At 37.5% G+C, this 9,366-nt stretch overlaps 1 long non-coding RNA gene across 1 annotated transcript; it reads left to right on the top strand.

The window, feature by feature from the left end:
• The first annotated feature begins 2,203 nt into the window (after window positions 1-2,203).
• LOC117004030 lies at window positions 2,204-7,513 on the top strand. Its single transcript, XR_004419575.1, has 3 exons — window positions 2,204-2,376; window positions 4,828-4,919; window positions 7,408-7,513. It is a non-coding gene; the product is annotated as an uncharacterized LOC117004030 (long non-coding RNA).
• The last annotated feature ends 1,853 nt before the right edge of the window (window positions 7,514-9,366 follow it).

The raw sequence follows: 9,366 nt of genomic DNA, 5'->3' as shown, positions 1-9,366 counted from the left end.
AGAAAAATTCATAACCAGATGAAGAAATCAGGAAAATCAGAATATTTGTAATCTTCTGGTAGGTCTTATGGGCCTGCTAAACAACAAATACATATATAGCAGTAACTCTTTCCCATTGGGTTTTAAAGCAAAACTGGGAAATAACTGGTGTCATTAACAATGACTAAATTTGCATATTCATTATATTATGCCAATGAAGAGCAGGACTGTGAATAAACCAATGTTATAAGTGGCAAGGGATGTTTTTTGGCTGGTGCCTTATATGGAATCTTATTGCTTTGACAATTGCTGATTTGATGCCTTCCCAAATGCTGCTTTTTCAAATAGCTTCTTCCAGGGAAGCCTCCTCAAAAAATTCCCTCCAGATTTGATAGCTCCTACCATAACACAAATTACATTTTTGCCTCCATTTCTACACAGTGTTCTTTTATTTGTGAGAGTATCTGAAGTCATACATGGATGAAATATGGAAACATTCAATGAAGGTCCATAAAATTTGTATAGATTATCCTTCTTCCAATCTACTCCCTAAGATAGCCTTGCAAACTAGTAATACATATGTGTTCCAGATATTGTTTATATTTCTATTCTCAAAAGAGAATTATTGAGGAGAGAAAAATAAAGCCAGCATTAACCCAACAGAATCTTAAAAAAAGTAGTTTCTGTCTCCAGAAAGCATGGAGACAGATAAAGCATGTTGATAAGCACATTAGTGCAGGTGGAATCAGATTTAACATCAATATCATATAATCATCAGAATCTGGTGTACTGTGAATTATTCAACATAACCTTGACAGTTGCTCCCTGCAGCTTGTGGTCTTAAGGTGATTAGAGCCTTTGGACAGAAATCCTTGGCTTGTAATAATTCTGCAATGGTGCTGGATGTGCACTGCCTGTGGCAAGGGCACTGACTTAAGAAATCTTGTGAAATCCAGGACAGAGAAATGAGGGAAAGAGTAATTAATATATCATAACTGAGGTTTTTCTGATGTCAGCTGAAGTTTACATGAGGCAAATGGAGGCAGAACGGAGAGATTTGCTACAGATTTCAACTTGCCAATACTGGGAGAGGCCTGTCAAAGGATCTGGGTGCTTCAGTCACCAGTTTGCAGTGAACTGATTTTCAGAGGTCAGGACAAATGTGACATCTCTGTTTTCAGACTGTTGTGTTGTCCATGTGGTGTGTAAAAACTGAAATTCAGGTTGATGTTAGGGAGTTTTAGTGGTACCCTACATGTGACTTTGTAGATTACATGAAACAAACAAACAAATAAATAAGAAAAAATGCCTAGAGCTCTCTAGTTTATCTTATAGCATGCATATTTTTTGTTTCTTCAAGATTGATTAGAGAAGAAAGCAAGTAAGAATTTCTTCAGGTTTGCTTAAGGTGTACTCTTAGCGGGGTGTTGTTCTAGTCATAGGAACTTAATAGATATAAATTACTTTCTCCCTCGTCTTGACAAAAAGAATTGGCAAGCAAATTTTGTATGTCTACCATATAAGGCTTCTAGAAGATGAAATACAAAAACACATCTCTTTTTAATGCATGGATTCATGCATTCTGGAAGTTGAGAACCACAGATATTCAAAAGCTGTGATCGGTAGATCAGATTGGCGTTCTCTTTGAACAAGTAAGAAGGACAGGCTTTAATGATATGAATAAAAATAACTTTCTAGCAAGTAGATTCTTACAAAATAACCTTGTCCTCATTTGCTACAAAGGACTTCAATCTCTGTTTCAAGTGGAATGGAATTTTTGGAGTAAAATTCCAGGTAGCTGTAGATGTTGGGACATGTGCTGTTTGTGGGACATTATGTTCCAGTTTGCCAACTTAAAGACTAGCAAGAAAATGCTTGCAAAATAGCATGGCTACCCAGACTGTGCAACCAGGTCACTGAACTTCTAATATCACTGGATTTTCTTTAATAAAAATGGAACAGTAAGTGGAACTGCAATTAGAGGGTGCCAAAGTAAGATTTTATTTTTCATAAATATTTTATGCTGATTGTCAAGTGAAGAAGAGGTTATGTGTTTATTTCAGCTTAAGTGCATGCTCTGAGCAGGGTCTGGTAGATGCCATCCAGAGGTCCCTTTCAAAATACAATTTTCTCTGTTTCAATGCCTGATATATTAACAAGGGTGTCTGTATGTACGACAAGTGTGTATGTATGAAACAAAGGGAAATACTTTTTTTAGTCTTTGCAGACAACAATATTCACAAGTAGGGATATTGCAGAAATGTTTTGTTGCCTCCAGAATACTTCTGCACTTGCACACTGGTGTATGAGAACTCTTTGCTGTGGCAGAGCAGTTCATGGAGGCCCAGAGAGGAGACACACAGGCCGTGCTCCTTGATACAGTTCCCAACACCTCTGGTAAGTTGTGCTTTCATTCCTTGGTTCCTTTAGCCTTCTCAGGGTATTCCCAGGCCATCCTCTGTTTAAAAAAGCACATTATTGATGTTCATCTGCTTTTTCACTCCTTGACTATGAAAGACAGTCCTGGGCACTTCTGCTCAACTTGCTGTTGGGCTTTGCTAAACCCTTCCCTTGGGCGTTGATGTCCATTACAATCCTTGCTTACAGGAGGACTTGTCACCAGAGTGTGCAAGTCTGGAATCAGAGTTTTAGGATCACTTATTCTGGATTGGAGTGCACATCTTGGAGCCTGAAAGTCTTAGGATTTCTTTTTGTTTGTTTCTGTTGAAATTCAGTGAAATGAAGTGGCTCTACTTACTTGAGACTTGCATGCCTATGAATATGCTACCAAACAGCAATGTTAAGGACAGTGTAACCTGCTGTCATGTGACATAATTTAGAGGTGGTATATGAATATGAAATTATTTCAATGATCTAAAGTTTCTTCTTTTTTCCAGCATGTCATGAAGTAGAAGTATTACATATACTTAAGAGCTCTAATGTGATTATGTCTCCACAGGATACCAGGATTTAATGTGCTGCACAGAAACTTTAATATATAGGATTATGCTCTTGCTTACTGTATTTACAATCACTGTTAGGTTGAAAACTTGATCTGACTCTAAAAATAACATATATTTAATTTTTATTTAAAAAAGAGAAAAGTGTTCATTGATCATCATGAAAGAGGTATCACAGTCAATGAGGCACAGTGTAGAAGCATAACTAGTCAGATGATGATCTGGCATGTGCAGGAAGAATCTAACAAATTTATCAGTGTGTCTGAAGCAAGTTAATTTGACTGCCTTTATGTTACATATAATTTTTATGACAAAGAGAGTAACTCAGTTTAATTTTAATGTTCAAAAAGCCAAGAGAAATTGTGATTAGTTAAAATTAGGAATAGTTCAAATCACTGAAATAATACCAAAACAGGGCCCTGAAATAATATTCTAGCCTCATTTTTCCAGAATCCAAAGTAGTAAAAACTCCCAGTAATTCTGTAATTTAGTTATGATCATAAGCCCTCTTTAAGTTGGATCAGAATTAATTCCAGATTAATGTTTCTTATTGCACCCCTTAGGCTGCTTCTTTTTTCAATATTCATTTCTGATAGCCCTATATGCTCACAGTTCTTGTATATACAAAGGAGAAAGCTATTTGGAGGGCAATGGTTGGGTTCATCCTAAATGGATGGTTGTCAAAATTACTTTTCCCCGAGTTCTTGGCTGTAATTCTCACTGAATTCAGTGACACCACAGGTCAGTTTCTATTCAGATGAAAACCCCATTGTCTAAACATTTGAAAGCAGAAATGTATAAATATTTTTGAAATATTTAAGTCTCTAAGCCAGCATTTATTTTCAGAAGTGTCACCTTTCTTATGCAGATCTGTTTTCTTCTCTCCTTGCAAAGTGAAAATAACCAATCTTAAATAAGTGCAGATCCTACATTGTAGGACTTAAGTAAGTGTAATCAGCAGACAAAATAACTTGCAGTTACTCACTTTGATTCTGTTCTTTTGCTCCACTGCACAACGTGGTTATTGCAGTTCCTGACCATCTGAAAGCCATGATTCTGAGCCTGTGCAGCTCTCTTGCTCCTTTCAGTGGAGCACTGAGGCTGCCAGACCTTTCCAAGCCTGGCTTAGGCTGGCAGCTGTGTCAGGATGTGGAGTTCAGTAGCTCAGTCTTCCATGTTCCATAACATCCTCATTGTTTGCCAGGACTTTTCCCTGCTTCGACTGAAGAACTTAAATGGGATAGAATCACAGAGATTAGGAGGGATGTCTGGTGCTTAGTTGACTTTGAAAACCTGGTCTGTTATTGACTGGGACAGCATGAAAAAAATCAAGCATTTGTCACCAAAATTTAAAAAAATAATTATAAAAATACCTGGCAAATCTCCCTAGGGCAGGCACCCCTCTTCTGGCACTGATCATCCCCAAATCTGCTACTAGGTAACTGATGTAGAGGACTAAACGTGAGAGTACTCTGTTTGTGTGTTTGAGAAATGCTACAACAGACACAGAGCTTGAAAAACATTTATTGTAAATGTTCTGGACCAACCAAATGGTTCTGCTGTCCTTTCTGAAACCACATACACACTGTCCTCCAGAGGTGCTGCCCTATTTTCTCTCTTCAGCCTTCAGATGGATGGAATTTGGGGAGACTGAGAGTACATTTGCTGTTGGCACAGAAATAAATGTCAGGCTACAAATTCTTCCATTCTATTTAAGAAAACCTATTTTTCACCACAATGGTGGAAAAGCTTGTGCAATTCCTCTTGTATGACTGAGATGTACTCTGTAATATAGAAATGTTAATGCTTCCTGCTGCTTTTAAAATCTGTGCCTTATTTTAACTGTGGGTTTCAGTCTTTTGAACAAATGCTTTATTTTCTTTTTCAGCTTGCTCGATCACTCAGATTTCTTTAGTTGTATTATACCACCTGGCATGGAAAGAAAAGGAATTGTTGACTGAAAACTGCTGTCTGCTAGAGGTGAATTATCAGATCAACGTTTCTTTAGACAAATTTTGGAAAGAACTTCATAAAGATTTTTATAATTTGTAGCTCTTTGCCAATTTTAATCAATAATGGTGTGAAGGCTTTCAGCTGGGTCTGTCTGCAAAGATCATGGTGGCTGAATGAGGTGTCCCTGGAGTGTGTTGGGCTGCAGGGCAATGCTGAAGAGGTTGGCTGTGCCTTAAAGCACACTCTGGTATGGTTAAGAAAAGTGCATGTGTTGAACACACATATGAAAAGGCCTTTTTTTTCATGTTTTCTCCCTCCATGTGCACACATTTTCAAAAGAAATCTCCACTGCTCTTCAGACAGAGAAGATGGCAGTGCCATCAGGAGCATGATCAACACTTAACAATCCAGCCAGTTGATCAATATGCTTGATCAGCTGCCTTCAGCTCTGCCTTCTGCCAACTTTTCTCAAGGGCAGGGGCTCCTTTGTCTTTCAGTTCAGCCTGTCACCCCAACAGATAAATTCTCCGCAGCAGAAGGCAGTAGGGGATCTGTACTGTTTTTCATATCTCAAAGTAGTATTTTGCTTGCTTTCTCCCAGTTTGTCTTCAAAAAACATCATCCAGCAGAAAGTGGAAAACTGCTGCTGAGAGTGAAGTCAAAGGCATGTGATGAGTGTAACAGCAGCTGGAAGCATCCCTCACTGGGTGTTTCTCTTTGTCAACACTCAGTGCAGTTATGTGTAAAGATGAGGGGGAGTTCTAATTATGCATTTTCTGAACATAACATCTCATAAGATCATTGACAGCTAATCAGAAATTTCCAAACTTGTTCAGCATTCAAAGACACTTTGTAACCAAATGTAAACTTCTAATTTACACATTTATATCAAACCTTATATGTAGATTCTCTTTTCAGTGGCCTTTAATGAAAAAGACACCAGCACTTCAGAGGATTTGAAATGCTGACTAGTTCTCTCTTACTCTAATTCCTTTAGAGTAAGCACAAGAGCTTTTAGAGAAGGTTCAACAATTTAATTCACTAATTAGACCTATATACATAAATATGTTCAAGCATTTGATTGGCCTTAGTTCAAAGCAGTAAAGTTCCAATTCAGAAGCAGGGTAAGGGAATACAATTACCTCCACATGTTTTTGGGGCTAAATATTGAGTAATACATTTCCCAGTACCTTCACTACTTTTACAATGTGCCTGATGAAGTTTAATGTCCAGGAGCAGAGATGATGACAGGCTGACATTTGTGAATACAGCCCTTCCAAATAGTTTGATACCAGGTCAAGTAATGAAATTAGGGTATTTTGGAGGATTATGAAGATTTGAATTTCCTTCTCCTTTGATGTCACTTAGAAAGGGTCTAACAATTCCAGCACATCAAAATGTTTTTGAATAATGTTTCTGAAGGCTTTTTGAGTCTTAATTTGAGTGAAATTTGGTTCTACTTTGCAAAGGCTGTAAGACTATTCAAACACATAAGGCTTTTTTACTAAAAAGCTTTCTTTGCTAAATAGTTATTTTTATCAGGACTTTTAATACATTAAAATGCATTAGTCACATGTCTTATTCAGTATTCAACACTGAAATATTACCTGTTCAGGGCTGAGGTGATAAAATGTGTAATGCACATATTCAGTAGTACATTAGTTGCTGTCATGGTACCAGTTTTCAGGCAGAGCTCAGTCAAGGAAAGCTCTGTTTGAGGAAGAAAAAACCTACCTGTCTATCCTTTTTTTTTCTTCTTGCTTCTTTATTAAGCCTCTGAATGTGGGTAGCCAGCTGGACAATCTCCCTGTCTATTTCTGGTCCTAGGTGTTAAGTTAAAATAATTGTATTGAATTTGTGATAATTAGTGTATGAATTCACAAGAGCCTCCTGGAAACTCCTTATCCTGTTCCCTCTGTGATGCTTCAGTGCCTCACCCCATAAGAAACCCTGTGCACAGTTGGAGGCCGTTTCTGCAGTGAAACCACTGGACATAATTTAGTTTTCTGGTAGTATTAAAGTAATGAGTCAAAGATGAGCATAAATGTTGAAGAAGAGGTACTGTGAGTTCCCCAGCTGAGAAATAAATGGTACTGATGGATGTGCTCTATATTTGCAAGGGTTTTATTATGTTGAAGAATGCAGTTTCTAAGTTGTTTTTGTTTTAGCTTGACTGTTCTTGTTAACTGAGAGATTTCACAAGGAAGCCTTTTTTCACCCCTTACCTGGCAAACAAAGATTTTTTTTTAAAAATGAGTTGTTACAATTTCTTTAGGTGAAGTGTTTCCTATGGTCTTGTATGAGGCCACTGCAGTATTTTCCTGCAGAGAAGAAAGCTCATGTCTACAGCCCCAGATGGGCTGATGGGTCAGAATAAGAAAGATGTAATTGCATTCATCCATGCTTTCAGCATAATAATTGAAAACCCTCGAGTTTTGGACTTTTTAAAATGAATAACATTTGGAAATATTTTGCTTAAATGTTCTACAAATACATTTCTTGTTCTCTAATACAGAAACTTCTTGCAATGGAGATGCAATTTCTATCATTGATATAAAGAAGAAAAAGAGATAAATATCTCTTTAGAACGAAGCTACAAAACTGTATTGAGATACCCCAGAAACAGGAAAATAAGATATATCCTTATACAATATAAGTATATTGCAGCAATTTGTGTTCTACTTATTTAATGTATATAAAGAACTTCAAAAGAAAATTGCAAACTGTAAGTTCAAAAGGTAAGATATAAACCTTATTATTAATTATTACACTAAGGATTTGTATGCTTAATGACACTTCTAGAACCATCAGGATACAGCCTAATTATATTCTATATTTTTCAGGGTAAGAAGTGATTTATTTATCTTAAAATATATTAAATTAAAAATTCATTAAAATTAAAAATTGATCAGATTTGCCAAATATTTCCCTTCATGTTTCTTATTTTGTAATAGGCATAATATTCACCAGTTAGTCTGTAGTGTGTTGGAAGTATTAATACTACTACTGGATCATTTTTTAATATTATGCTGAAAAATTCTGAGTGGTGCCATCAAGTATCAGTTTGATCTCTGTCTCATTAACAGACCTTACTTAAGATGTCATTCATTCAGAGTTCATGGGAGGAATAATTAAATATCCTTTGTGTAGTGGTAGTTGAAATAGTAAAAAACACAAGTGTGCTGAGTGGAAAGAATTTAGAGCATACTTGGGAGATGTGGGCTTGGACTGAATGTGTGCCTGAAGCTCTGAGCTTTGCTCGTCTTTGAGACAGTGAGTGACAACAGCCAGAGAAGAATGAGAGAAGTCATCAGTAATAATAAAAGGATTATCTCCCCAGGAGAAATGAGGAATCATTCCACTGTTAATAGACAATTTTACTGCAAAGAAATGCTTGGGTTAAACACTTTCTCACACTAAAGGACACAACTAATTCCAATACTGGCTGGAACTTTACTTAAAAATGAAGAGGTCAACTCCTGTGGCCATGGTTAAGGGAGATTTGGTTGTAGAGCTGGAGCCTGAGCCTGTCAGATCTCGGAGTGTGTGTTAACTATGTTGCCCGGTTTACAGCCACCTACAGTTTTTCTGCTCAGCCTCTGCCAGGCTATGTCCTAATTTCAAACAATATCTTCACTACGTTTCAGTCCCCAAGGGCAGTAGCTACACCAGATTTAATTAAAACTGAGAATGCTAATCAGCAGGTCCTCCTGTAACTGAGATTTCTCACTGTCCCAAAGTTAAGTGGCTTTTGCCTCCTAGAACTGTGGGAAGCACTGAAACAATGCTCCTGGGTGACAGATCCCAGAGTCTGCAGTGCCAACGTTCCTTACCTGAAACTCAGGAGCTGCAGCAGGTTCATTCAGGGATAGTTTGCCTTCAGTGGAGAGGGCACATAATTGAATTCTGTAACAAATCCCCTTTCTACATTTGCAAATCATAAAACAACATTGAGACTTTTACTAATGAGTATGTGTAAGGAAATAAAAAGAACCTTGAGTAACTTAATGCCCTTCTCTGCACTGAACTGGATGACAATTATACATTACTGCAAATTTCTGTTCAAGGCTCAGAGACCTTGATTAGCCAGGCTGCCCTAACAAGGGAAGGCACCTCTCTGGCCCCTATAATCTGTGCAACTGGATTTTCTCCCCAGGGTGTGCAGTATAGGAGCACAGGTGGGAGTAGAAGCACACTCAGAGGTAGGAAATGTCCTGAAGTTCAGCAGTTACAACTAATCATTGAAGTCAACAAGGTGAACAATTATTTACTTTGCTGCTTTAAAGAAAGAGGGGGGAGTGAGGAAGGAGAGATCAAGTGGAAATAGTAAGCAATAAATGTACATGCTTAATTTTTCACTCCTGTAGTGTTGTGTAAGAGTACAGAAATTTCATGGGTTTTACTTCCACAGGAAGTTTTCTGTTTGCATTTAATTTCTGGGAAGCCAAGGGCAAAGCAAAGCAATTAACATGTT

The sequence above is a fragment of the Catharus ustulatus genome, chromosome 16 (genome assembly GCF_009819885.2).
Source record: "Catharus ustulatus isolate bCatUst1 chromosome 16, bCatUst1.pri.v2, whole genome shotgun sequence".
Lineage (NCBI taxonomy): Eukaryota > Metazoa > Chordata > Aves > Passeriformes > Turdidae > Catharus > Catharus ustulatus.
The sequence above is the reverse complement of the archived record's forward strand: the minus strand, read 5'-3'. Positions and strand labels throughout refer to the sequence as shown.